General features: G+C 47.6%; 1 protein-coding gene across 7 annotated transcripts in view; it reads right to left on the reverse strand.

Annotated features, from left to right (window-relative positions):
- LOC110260341 (uncharacterized) overlaps window positions 1–14,007 on the reverse strand; it is a 365,599-nt gene that overhangs the window by 190,580 nt on the left and 161,012 nt on the right. The window contains exon 5 of one of the 7 annotated variants that reach the window (XR_002343495.2): window positions 1,562–2,096. The exons of the other annotated variants lie outside the window; for them this stretch is intronic. The gene's annotated coding sequence lies outside the window, so the exon portion shown is untranslated. Of the gene's footprint in view, window positions 1–1,561; window positions 2,097–14,007 lie in introns of those variants that run through there. 7 annotated transcript variants of the gene reach the window in all.

A 14,007-nucleotide genomic window follows, 5' to 3' on the forward strand; every position in this document is an offset into this window, starting at 1 on the left:
TAACCCTATGATGTAGGAATATTATCTCCCTTTTCAAGATGGGAAAGAGAAACTTTGAGAGGTTAAGTTCAGAGCTGGTATATGAGAGCACTGGGTTTTGAACTTGGACTCTCTGGTCCTAACCTCTACACTGAGGGTGGCCTTGTGTCCAGGTTCATCTGGGATAGGTCCAGTTATGCCTGCTGTCTCCATGGGATTACTAATAGCAATAACAGCCCCCCTCTCCCTCTCAAGAGTCTCCTGATTCAGGTGATAAATTATATGGTCACCTTAGTGATTCTGCCCAGTCTAAAGATGACAAGACAAGATTAGGGAGAAACCGATGCAGAGCTCCATACATCAAATGTTCAAATATGGAAAAGTTCAATGAATGCTTTTCTTGATTACATTCTATTGAACCAATAATACAGTGGGGCTGTCAAAATGACACTGGAAACTTAATGTCATCATTAACAGGTGTGGTGAGTCCAGAATGAAGAACGGATGGTTCCGTTGTACTTGGTGCTGGACAGGCCATGCCTAGACGGCTGAGCTCTCTTGGAGCAGCTGTATTTTCAGAGGGACAACCACCAACTGGCACACATCCAGAGGATGATGGGCTAGTGCAGTATCTGGAAACGAAATCATAGGAGGATGGAGGGAGGGGCACAAGGGGTGCTCTGCCTGGAGTCAAGCAGACTTTGGGGACATGAGAGCTGTCCTCATATATCCCAATGGCTGCCACGCGGGGGAGGGATCAGGCTGATGCCAGCGACTCCAGATGGCAGAGCCAGGACTAGGTGGAATGACAAGGAAGCAGATTCCAGCTCAATTTCAGGAAGAACTTTCTAACAATCTGAGCTGTCTGACAATATGCCTGCTTCGCAAAGGATGGAGCAGCCGGTCCCTGGGCTTGTTCAAGCCAAGGCAGGCGAGACCCCATATCCTGGGAGACGGTCGATCTAGATGACCTCTTTGTTTCTTTCTCAAATTCTGGGATTCCAACAACAAGAATAGCAACATTGCTAACACCAATGGGGCACAGAATTCATTCTGAGTGTGCATAGAAGAGCCAATCACAGTCTGGATTTTTTTTTTTTTTTAAGGCAAATAGACAGTGCCCTAAATCTGTGCTGGTCCCTAACCAGCTCTGAGTTACTAGATCTGCTAAGGCAGGTTGGGGTTGAATGAAGTGAGTCAGGGATGAGTCTGCAAATGGGACTGAGAGTTGAGGATTGAGTCTTAGCCAGAAAGAGGAGTTTTTGGATTTGCAGGGTCCAGGGGGACTGGGGGAGGGATGTCTGACCAGCCCTTGAGTAGGAAGAAGGGAGAAAGAAGTAGAACTAGCCTTTCCAGGTACCACAGTAGAGAGCTGAGCATTTCCAGGGCCTTCCCTGTGCCAGGCCTCATGGTTGCCAGTCCCCAGATTTCTCACCCAGAACCTCTGTTCTCCCTTTACCCACAGCGAAGCGTGAGGTGCTATGCTGAGCCCTGCAGAGACAGCAGTGATACAGCTGAGTTTGAAATCAGGATGTTTCTTAGTTGTAAGTAGCAACAACAGCAAAACAAACCCTCAAGCTGGTTTAAATATAAAGGGGATTTATTCGTCCAAGTAACTGACACGTCTAAAGGGAGCTCTAGTTTCAGGCAATGCTTGATCCAGGGGCTCAAATCATGTGGCCAGGACTTTGTTTCTTTCTCTCCATGTCCTAGCTCTGCTTGGCTCCATTGCTGGCCAGACTCGCCAGCATCTAATCCTCACCCGCATCTGTCCTGGGTGGCTTCCAGTATCCTAGGAGTCTACATGTGCAGCAGGGGAAAAAGGACAGGGCTCATCATTTCCAGGGGAAGCCTTGAGGTTCTGTCTGATGGGACCCACCTAAGTCACATGTCAGCCCTGAGCCAATCACTGTGACAGGGAGAATGGAGGTGAGGGATGCTGGTTAACTTAAGCTCCACAACTGGAGCCGGGCATAGGTGTCAATTCCACACGAGGCACCAGGCTGATGCAGAAGGAGGTTCCCAGAGGATGTTTGATGAGCTGTTTCTCAGAGGAGAGTAAGTCCTGGGCGGCAAACAGATGCCCAGCTGGCATGGTCCCTGATCTCAGGCAGCCCCTGTAGAAACACCAAATAGATGTGAAGCTGCGATGGTGGTCCCCTATCATAGAAGAAATCTTGGGTGTCCGTAGAGCAGAGACATACCCAGACAGGAAGTGAGGTGGGTAGGGAAGGCTTCCTGGAAGAAGTGGCTTTTGCACTGAGCTGGGAAGCACGAATGGGCTTTAATCAGGTGTTAAGAGGGAAAGATTGTTCTAGGTAGAGGCACAAGCATGTCCGAGCCAGCAGGTGAGGGAGCATGACAAGCTCAGGGACTGAAAGAAAGGCGGTGCAGCAGAAGCAAGGAATGATGGGAGGCCATTGTTTGTTCACAAGGCTATAGCCAGTCCAGCCCTAGAGGCTAAGCCCTCTGCATTGGGGGACAGTCCTGGATTGTCCTCTCCCCACCCCTGACAGACAGCACAGGTGCGTGTGGATGAGGAGGACAGAGACTCAGGCTCAGTTGGGACTCTGGGTTGTCCCAAGATAAAATGTCACAATTTTGTCCAAAACTGGCTTGAGAGTAAATAAATGTCCTGTTAAAGTAGAGACTGAGGCAGGCACTGCATGAATATTTTTCACTGACTATCAAAGTATAAGATGGGACTCTTTAGAGAAAAGGTTCCCATCCCAGGCTGTTCATTAGGATTTCCCAGGGGGCAGCTTTAGAAATGGTCTCATGGTGACGAGGATCCTATGACAGCGGGGCCCGTGCCCTGCAGGTGCCCTGGTGTGGGGCTGCTGCCTTGTTGCTGGGGAGCCAGCCATGAGTGTGGACCATGGAGGCAGAGAGCCATGGGTTCAGACCTCGGCTCTTCCTTTCACTACGTGACTGTCACTAAGTTTCTTCCCCTGTAAAATGATGATAATGAGAGCACCTACCTTGTGGGATCATCATAAGAATTAAATAAAATTACGTTTGTCAATTCCCTAGACTATAATACCCCCCCCCAATGGAAAATATTATTACTGTGTTAGAGATGATTTCATTTTTACAAACATTTAAATTCATTCATTCATCCTGGCAACATTTACCGAAAATCCCCTGAATCCCAGGCACTGGGAATACAGTAATGAACAAAACAGACAAAAATCCCTGCCCTTGTGGATCTTACCTTCTAGGTACCGAGACAGGTAATAGACTAACAAAAACATATGCAATTTCAGATAGCGACGGGTGGTCTGAGGAAAATAAAGTAGAATAAGTGGGGAGGGGGAGTAGGGGAGGTTTCAGATGGGGGTGGTCAGAAAAAGCCCTCCTGAGGAGGTGACATCTGAGTCAAGACCCAAGTGATGGGAAGGGAACCATGTGGGCAGTGTTCAAGGCAGGAGGATCAGCTGGCACCAAGGCAGGAGTGGGTTTGGTGTAGAGCAGAAACCTGATGGCTCCTGTGGTTGGAGCAGCAGGAGTCAGGTGGATGGTGGCATAAGGTGTGGGCAGAGGTCAGAATGTGAAATGCAGACATTGCTCTTGGATGAGATGGAAGCTTTGCAGAAATTAGTAATAGCTCTTACTACACTTTCTAAGGACCACTCTGGCTGCTACAGGGGCAAGTGACTGGCACGCGTAGTCCAGGTGACTATGAAAGGATGTGCATACCTTTGTTCTATTCTTGGGGCACCTTCGGTGATCCCCACAGGCCGGTATGTGCATCCTTCTGTAATCCCCTCCCCTTGGATGTGGGCGGGACCTAATGACTCACTTCCATAATATGGCAAAAAGTGATGCGATGTCACTTCAAAGATTAAGGGATAAACAGACTGTGGCTTCCGTTGTGCTCACACTCCTGCTGGCTTGCTTTGTTGTGAGCTCCAAGTGGCGAGGAGCTGGGATCTCCAGCTAAGAGCCAGTGAGGACCTGCCAACAGCCACCTGGGTGATCTTGGAAGCAGATCCTCTTCCACCTGAGCCTGGGGACGACTGCACCCCTGGCCAACATCTTGAAACCACCCTTGTGAGAAGGACCCTGCCAAACCACACTTGGGGATTCCTGGCCCGCAGCAACTATGAGAATATAAAAATTGGTTGTATTAAGTTACTAAGTTTGGGGCCAGTTTGTTACATAGCAAATGATAGCTAATATACGTGGCATGAATAAGTACAATACGAACCTGGTGTAGCCAATTGGGAGTGTGAGCGTTACAACAGAATCACGGTGAGTTCTTCCCTCAGATATGTCAGGCTCCCATGCCTCCTTCAGATCTGCAGTCAATGGCATCTTTTCACTGAGGGCCCTCTGGAGCCACTCTTTAATGACTGACTTGCTTTTTAGGGCTGCACCTGCAGCATATGGAAGTTCCCAGGCTAGGGGTCAAATCGAAGCTACAGCTGCTGGCCTATACCACAGCCACAGCAATGCGGGATCCAAGCTGCGCCTGCGACCTACACTGCAGCTCACAGCAACTCCGGATCCTTAACCCACTGAGTGAGGCCAGAGATCAAACCCACATCCTCATGGATACTAGCTGGGTTTGTTACCCCTTAGCCACAACAGGACCTCCCATGGAGCACCCTTTAGAAACTGGCACCCCCACCTCTACACTCTTCTGCTTTCTTGTCACCTTTTGACACACTATACATCTGACTTATTTTATTACCTACCTCTCCTGCCCTATCAGCTCTACAATGTAGTTTCCACATGAGCAGGGATTTTTCGGCTGTTTAATCACCACTGTATTCCCAGTGCCTAGAAGTCCGTATCATACCTGGAACATAGTAGGTGCTCAAAAACACCTGTTCCTACATTTACTTCAGTGCCTGAGCCGGGGAGGTGGGAACAAAAGGAACAGCTCGAGTTGGCTAGAGACTTTAGCCTTCTGTTCAACAGTACTCCACGTGCACAAAGAACAAAGGGCATCAATGAAAGCAAACAACAGGCTCTGAGAGGCAGGGAGAATTCCAGAACATAGAAGATGAGCAGCAAGAGAAGATGTGCAAAAGATGAGGAAATGAAAGGGTTGTCTGGAGAAGCAGGATCTGAGGGCAGAGCGCACTACACAGAACAAAGCTCTCTTTGCGGCAGGTCGTCTTGGCACAGTGTCCCCCTGCCACTGTCACAGTGGTGGATTGTGATCGGTCCCGAGTAACTCCGCTGGCTAAGTGGGTGTGTTGTCGGGTTATGGCATCGGATAGAGTCTTGAACTGGCTACTACGCTCCGTGGTATTTGTTCATTATGTAAGCTCCCGCCTTCCCACTTTTACATAGGAAAATGAACTCCTGCTTTTTTGAAATAGTGTTAGGGGAAAGGAAAAAGGAGTTAGGGAAAATGATGCATGTCCCAGTGGAGAGTCCGCGAGGGAGCAGAGGTTCAGATGCTTACCCTTTAGTCTTTTGACTGAACATGGTTGATTTCCATTTGGGGGATGGTCAGGGCGAATTTCCTCCATTCACAACCCTGGTAAACTTTTCTTTAGGCTCCTTAGAAACTTAGTTTCCCCATCCCACAGCATCTGTTTCAGGATAGGCTGCTGCCAGCCTCTAACGTATGTAAATTCTAAAAGGTTGTCCCTTCCGTGTGGACACACTCCACTAGCATATGGCTTAGTGAAGAGCTGCTGCTTTGGGGCAAAAAACAAACAGACAAACAAAACAAAACACCCCTTCCTGCAGGCCTGGGATTCAGCCCTACTTGCCTCCTCGGCTGGGCACCTCTGCACGTGCATAAACTCACATGCATACACGAGTGACCCGGTCTTCCAGGTCTCTCTTTCCCTCACCTACAAATGTGAAATACTCGAAAAATAAAACCCTAACCGTGTGAAGCCAAAGGGGGAGCTTGAATGGAGTTGTTCAAGAAGTGGCCTATATCTATACTTCCTTCCAAAGGGATCAGATCCAGCCCAGAAGCAATGCTTGATACCAAGAATTCCAGTTCCTAACCCAGCCCACCATTGAGGCAGTTGAGCAGAAGGAAGCAGATGCAAATGATGGAGCAGAAGAACACATGCAAGTAGAGAAAGGAGCCCTTTGTGGGTTACAACTAAGGGACAAGAGGCATTTTGCAGAACACATTGGAAAAGGCAACCTCCCTGGATATCAATTGATATGACCTTTGTTATCTAAAATCCAAACTTTGAGAGATTACAGATATAGAGATTGAGAATTCTCTGCAATGAATATCGAGAGCCTTGCTACGAGAACCCATCACCTGAACCAGAATGAGTCAAGAATGAGGCAGAAAGGAAGAAGCTGTGGCTCAGTGGTAATGAACCTGACTAGTAACCATGAGGATGCAGGTTTGATCCGTGGCCTTGCTCAGTGGGTTAAGGATCTGGTGCTGCCATGAGCTGTAATGTAGGTCACAGACATGGCTAGGATTTGGCACTGCTGTGGCTGTAGCTGTGGTGTAGGCTGGCAACTGCAGCTCCAGATTCAACCCCTAGCCTGGGAGCTTCCACATGCTGCACATTTGGGCCTAAAAAGCAAAAAAAAAAAAAAAAAAAAAAAAAAAAAGACTTTTAAAGATCAGCTAGGCCTGGATAACAGAAAATCAACCAACTCCTCACATTCTTACTTTGGAAGGAGTGAAAGTCAATATCAAACTCAGCTGCAGTTTTCCCAAGTTAACAGTAAAGTTTAGGTAGTTCTCATCCCAGAATGCGAGACGCAGCCATTCTCAATCAACCTCTTCATGGAAGTCTAAATTAGAGAACTCCTCCAAGTATTTTCATAGATGGGATCCGCCTGGGAGAAGCGCGCCACCTAAGCACCGCTGGCCGGATCCTGGGGTCCAGAGTGGGTGGGACAGGGATCACAGCCTCCCTCAGGGGACTCCGCCTCAGCCAGCCCGCTCTGTGCCCAGAAGGGCTGCACGTTGGAATGATGTGACATGTGGCTGCTGGCCGGGCTGGCTTTCATGTAGCCATCTGTGTGACAGTCTCCACCAAGCCGTCTTTGTGCACACCACCGTGTGGCATCGATGACCCAGCACGTTCCGGTGTGTGCCTTGCGGCCAGCCTGGGGTAACTCCTGGGAGCCCTAGCGTTGCTACCAGCCAGCTCCCCATGCGGGTCTGTCTTTGCCTGTCTCAAGCCTCTGGTAGCTGTGGGGGTTAGGATGGGAAGAAGTCAAGGACTAATAAAATTTGAGTAAGAACTCATGTGTCTCAAGAATGAAATAATGCCATTTGTGGCAACATGGATGCAACGAGAGATTCTCATACTAAGTGAAGTAAGAAAGATAAAGACAAACACCATGTGACATCACTAATATGTGGAATCTAAAATATGATGCAGATGAACTTATCTACAAAACAGAAACAGACTCATAGACCTAGAGAGCAGACTTGTGGTTGCCAAAGGGGGAAGAGGGTGGGGGCGAGCTGGATTGGGAATGCGGCATTAACGGGTACAAACTACTGTATATAAAATAGACAGACAACAAAGACCTACTGTGTAGCACGGGAACTATGCTCAATATCCTGTAATAAATCATGATGGAAAAGAATATATATATATAGTGTGTGTGTGTAACTGGGTCACTTTGCTCTACATCAGAAACTAACACAACACTGTAAATCAACTATACCTCAATTGGAAAAAAAAAAGAATAAAAAGGGTTAGGTTTCTAGGAAAGGAGAAGGTAGAACCAATGATACCAAAATCTTTCCTCCTGGTAAAGTTGTCTTTGTCTTCTCACTCTCCTTTCAATGCCTTGCCCCCACCTCCTCTGGAGGAACAGTATCACTCCCTTTGCACTTCACAAAGCACCTTTTGATAGCTCAGAACCCCTGGCCTTGATCTGTGTATCATTACAGAGTTCTATGACTTAGGGTTAATTTTTTCCCCCCATTTTTGGCTGCCCCTTGGCATATGGCGTTCCCAGGCTAGCGATCAGATCCAAGCTGCAGCAGCGATGGATCCTTAACCCACTGTGCCAGTCCAGGATCAAACCCGCAGCCCAGCACTCCCAAGATGCCGCCGATCCCATTGCACCACAGCAGGAACTCTGCCCTCAGGTTATTTATTTTATTATATTTTGGTCTACACCATAGCCACTGCAAGGCCAGATCCAAGCCACGTGTGCAACTGACACAACTCACGGTAACACCAGATCCTTAACCCACTGAGTGAGGCCAGGGCACAAACCCACAACCTCATGATTCCTAGTGGGATTCATTTCTGCTGCACCATGACGGGAACCCCCTTCAGGTAATTCTTAATATCTGCTCTATTATGCTAGGTGTAGGGAAAGCAATCTGATTAAATTCCAAAATGCTCACCACTGATTGGTGAGATTTTTAAATGGTCGTAAGCACTCCTTTTCTGCCAGCATTAAGGGCCTTTCTGACAGCTCTGGCAATGCATTGTACAATGCCAGCTATGACAGTGCTGCATTATTCTTATTTGCGTGTGTGTGTGTATGTGTGTATAATACTGCAAATAATCCTTTTTTTGACTACAACTCAGCTTGCATCCCATCACTCCTTCTTCCCTTCCTCTCCCCTCTTCTTCCCACTTCTGAATGTTCCTTTTTTGAAATTACACCAGGTGGATGTTTCTTTTGACATTTATTCTGCCAGAGAAGGAATCACCTGTCACTTTTGACTTCCAAAACTTACCGGAATTTGATTCTGGGGCCGATTACTGCCTCCTTATCCTTGCTTTTTTTGTTTGTTTCGAATGACAGAATAGCTCAGCTCTAGTTTTCGTTCTCTTTTTCCAACAATTTTTTAATTGCGTAGAAAATGTATAACAAACTTTTGGGGGGGGGGCTGCATCTGAGGCATGTGGAGTTTCCCTGGCTAGGAGTCAAATTAGAGCTGCAGCTGCCAGCCACAGCCACAGCCATAGCAACACCAGATCTGAGCCGCACCTGCGACCTGCACCACAGCTCTCGGCAACGCCAGATCCTTAACCCACTGAGCGTGGCCAGGGATCCAACCCGCGTCGTCATGGATACTCTTTGGGTTCATTACTGCTGAGCCACAGGTGGAACTCCCAATAACATAAAATGGACCCTCTTAACCATTTAAAAATATGCAGTTCAATGGTGTCAACTGTATTCACACTGGTGTGCAACAGCTCTCTAGAACCCTTTCATCTCACAGCACTGAAACTCCACACCCACGGAACTCCCACTTCCCTTCCCTCCAGCCCCGGCCACTCTCCTTCTATTTTCTGTCTCCATGAGTCTGACCACTTTAGAGACCTCATGTAAGTGGAATCACACAGTATTTGTCTTTCTGTGACAAAATACTAATACTTCCCTTTAGCATAATGTCCTCAAAGACGTTACACTGGAGGACGTCACTGTAGTATAACATTACCTGGACATTAAGTCCACATTGTAGAGTGGGTCCCAATTGCCTTCCTTTTTAAGGCTGAATTATACTCCCTTGTCTATACGTCACATTTTCTTTATCCAGTCATCCATCATCGGACATGCAGGCTGCTTCTTCTTCTTCACTATTGTTAATGATGCTGCCATGAACAAGGCTGTGTGATCTGGTTCTCTCTCTTATACTACAAGTACGTTAAAAATATCCAGAAAGCAAAATGAACTGAAAGAATAAAGCAATAAAGCTCTACTTTGCCACAATGGAAAAAAAAAAAAAAAAAAAAAAAACCTGCTGCCTACTTTGTCACTCACTCTGGAAGCTGCTTGCTAGGGTGAAAGTTATTTTGCATAAAATTACCTATTAACTCAAAGCTTTCAACTCTATTTAAAGCTCCACTTTAAAGCTGGAGGTTTTTTTTTTTAGCCCTTCAGAAGTTTGTTTTTTTTTTTTTTTTTTTTTTTGGTTGGTCTTTTTGCCATTTCTTGGGCTGCTCCTGCGGCATATGGAGGTTCCCAGGCTAGGGGTCTAATTGGAGCCGTAGCCACCGGCCTACACCAGAGCCACAGCAACACGGGATCTGAGCCGTGTCTGCGACCTACACCACAGATCACGGCAACGCCGGATCGTTAACCCACTGAGCAAGGGCAGGGACCGAACCCGCAACCTCATGGTTCCTAGTCAGATTCATTAACCACTGCACCACGACGGGAACTCCCAGAAGTTTTTATAATGTGAAAGTACTCAGAAATGTCTCCAGTCATCTGGGATCTCTAGAACACCTTATTCTAGAACAAGAGTGTCCATCCTATAATTCACACTGATATGCCAGGGAACATTGAGCAGCTTTAGCTTTTAAAACTAATAGACATTTACTTGGTGGACTCGAAAGTACCTATTGAGAAGGCATTTGCAGGCAGGGGTCTTCCCTCAAAGTCGATAATTCTCAACCGTTTCTCCAGTAGGGCATACAGGCAAGAAAAATCCCCCCCACCAATGCCAAGGTCATGACAAAGTCATGCCCGCTGGTTTTAGCATTACGTCTCCCCCACTCGAGAAAGCATCCAATACAAGTGAACACAATGGATATTGTTATAGGAATAACCTTGAATTTTCTCTGATTTCTTTTAAAGGATAAATCGTTTACAAATTCCAGTATTTAACCATTAATAAAACAAATCATTTGCAAGGCACCTTACAAGTGAGTTATCACACTGGTGTGACCACTGGCGGTTGAACAACTTTTGCTTGAAGTGGCTTATTCTGCATATTATGTATTTGGCCTTGGAAGAGGTAAGAAGAGGCAGGTGTGCTTGTGGCTCCCCAGTTCTTTCCTTACAGCCAGGAAAAGGCAGAGAAGGAGGAATTGAGCAGGGCAACAAGTTCCTTGAGAGTCTGGGTGTCTCAAACTCACTCTCAGGCTCCCTGCAACTTCGGTTATTTTGGAAGCGCTGAAAATTTTTTGGTAAAAATCAACCAAATCAACCTGGCACAGATATGGGTTGACCATAGACCCGAGTGATGTAAACAAATGGTCAGCAGGTCATTCTAAGAGCTATCTACTAGGTGGTACTTTTCCCTCCAGAACAGGTGTTTCTGGCATCACATGCACATTGATGGAACAAGGAGAGAGGGGGAGGAGGCCGTGGGCAGTGCCCTGTGGCAACCGCACATGAGGAGGAGCACCCTGGCCTCTACCGGCCCGAGGGGCTGGTGACGGAGGCCCAGGTTGCCTCAACCTCATCCTGCAGGAGGAAGATGCCAGGACCCAGCCTTAAATCCCTTCATAGACATTATTCCCCCAGTGACTTCCAAGTAGTCTACTAGTCAAGGCTTTGGGTTATGGATGTCAGGAACCCAACTCTGTACTTTTTTTTTTTTTTTTTTACTTTTATAATTATTTGTATTTTTTCCATTCTAGCTGGTTTACAGTGTTCTGTCAATTTTTTACTGCACAGCAAGGGGACCCAGTCACACATACAGGTATACATTCTTTTTCCTCACATTACCATGCTCCATCATAAGTGACTAGATACAGTTCCCTGTCCAACTCTGTACTTAAAACACAGAAGGGAATTTACTGACTTGGCTAACAGAAAACTGAGAGGGTCATGTGCTCTCCAACAGAGTTGCAACCAAAACTTACATTATTTAATTAAGGCTCTCTTTCTTAACCTCAGCTATTTCTACCTGGATTCATTCTTTGGACAGCCCATTCCCACATGGTAGGAGGGTCTGCCTACTGCACCCCATACTCCATCCTCCCAGTTAGCAGCTCCAGGGAGGATGTAGGTTCAATCCCTGGCCTCACTCAGTGGATTAAGAATTCAGCATTGCTCTGAACTGTGGTGTAGGTCACAGATGCGCCTCAGATCTGGCGTTGCTGTGACTGTGGTGTAGGCCGGCAGCTGCAGCTTCAATTTGACCCATGGTCTGGGAATTTCCATATGCCACAGATGTGGCCATAAATTTTTAAATTTCTAAAAATTAAAAAAAAGAAAATGAAACATCTGATTGACCAGCTTGAATCAAACTCTGTGGCCAGAGGGATGAAATTCTCCAAGTGGACAGACCTGGGTCACATGTCTCCCCTATGACAGAGAGGACGAAGCAGCTCCAGAAGAAAAATAATTCATCTTTCTCACTCGTCCCATCAGAAAAATCTGATAGAGGAGTTCCCGCTGTGGCTCAGCAGGTTAAGAACTGGAATTGGACCCCTAGCCTGGGAACCTCCATATGCCATGGGTGTGGCCCTAAAAAAGAAACAAAAAACAAACAAACAAAAAAACCCCTATTTTGCAGATGAGAAAATTAAGGATCAGATTTGTTAAATACCTCACCTAAGGTCACAGAACCAGGAAGTTGCAGAGCTTGGTCCAATCAGAGTTACAGCTGCCGGCCTCCGCCAGAGCCACAGCAAATCCAGATCCAAGCCACATCTGCCACCTACACCACAGCTCACGGCAACACCAGATCTTTAATCCACTGAGCAAGGCCAGGGATCGAACCAGCAACCTCATGGTTCCTAGTCAGATTCATTTCTGCTGTGCCACAACAGGAACTGCCAAAATGGGTTTAACAATCTATTTGAGGAAATCTGATGTCTTCGTCTGTCTGGAATCCCTTCCTGACCCACTTCTTTCCTGTGGATTAATCTATGTCATGGGATTCAAGCAGGTTGACCCCCCCAACTTTGTCAACCAGAATGACAAGCGCCAAGTATGTGGAGCCGGAATAAGGGGGCCCCTGGGCATGCTGGGACAGATTCGATAAAAAACTGCACTGAGATGTGGTTCAAGACTGGCGTTCAGGAGTTCCCTGGTGGCTCAGTGGTTAAGGATCTGGCACTATAATGGCTGTGGCTCTGGTTACCACTGCAGAGCAGGTTTGATCCCTGGCCTGGGAACTTCCACATGCCATGGGCGTGGTCAAAAATTTTTTTTAAAACCAGCCTGGTCTTCAGAGGGCTGGGCACCTGATTCATTTCGGCATCACTTACCCCAGCACAGGGCATGGCCCGTCTCTAGCTGCTCACCGAGAGAGTACTAAAAGGACAGAAACCTCCCCTGCTTCCTTGCGGCTCTTGCCCCCAGGGTTGCAGGGCTGGCCGGCAGGGCTCAGACAGGACAGGACATGGGTACCTGCAAGACGCTACTCCCGCGGTCCCCTCTACTCCCTGCACAGTGGCTTAAGGAGCCGAGGCAGGGCAGGATTGCTGAGCAAGGTACGGGGGCTTCTCCTGCCCTCTTCCCTCCCTCCCCTCAATCCCCAAACTGTCTCTGTCCCTTTGATGTCTTTGCAGCCCAGATTAACAGTTGTCAGTATGAAGGAACTCTGACTTCCAGCATGAAGTCATTTTTCATAGGCACAGCTGGTGCCTGCTGGGTCCCCTCCTGATGTTGCTTCAGGAGCAAAGTGATTGGGGCTGCAGTGTTAGGAACAGGCTGTCGAGTGGTAACAGCACATTAATTTTGAGTGTGTGCAGAGGTACAAGTGGCATTTCTGAGCATAGACATTTTGTTCATATAGAATTAAGGCTGTGACAGCTTCCACTCGCCGTCCGTCTTCATTCACGGCGGTTTGTGGAGCAATGCAGGGCTGTCTGCAACAGCCTGGTGCCCATGACAGGATCTATGAGATACAGGGCTCTACAAAGTTCAAAGGGTGCCTCGGAATCATCAGATCATAGACTGAGAAGGGGCCGTGGGTCTGGTCTAAGCCCAGAGCCGTGCTTTATGGTGTGGCTGACCACAAAAGCCAAAGACAGAAAGGGAAAGGGCACAGGCTTTGTGCCAAAGCAAGGAGGACCCAGGGCTTCTGACTACCACCCAAGTGCTTCCTCTGCACAGAATCCCTATCGAGGACCTGTATGGCCTAGAATCTTTTCCCCTGAACTCTGTCTACCAAAGGGACAGGAGCCCAGGAAGTTAGCTCCACCTCGGGCTGGGCCACACCAAGCTTCCAGGAATCCAAGTCTGGATGATTCAATTGCTCTGAAGCATCTTGGTCAAGCCCTGTCCACAGTGCCCCACTCACTGGATGGCAGGACCACATCCGTCCACTACCCTCCTCCTTCCTCACCTGTTCCTCCAGCTCCCTTCCCTATTCTGTCTTCAGGAAAGCACACAGCACTGTGGAGAACAGTTTGGAGG

This window comes from Sus scrofa, chromosome 4 (genome assembly GCF_054392235.1).
Source record: "Sus scrofa isolate SSC_HxYL_T2T_F1_AM1 chromosome 4, Sscrofa_HxYL_maternal_Yorkshire_Landrace_v2.0, whole genome shotgun sequence".
In the NCBI taxonomy this organism is placed as follows: Eukaryota; Metazoa; Chordata; class Mammalia; order Artiodactyla; family Suidae; genus Sus; species Sus scrofa.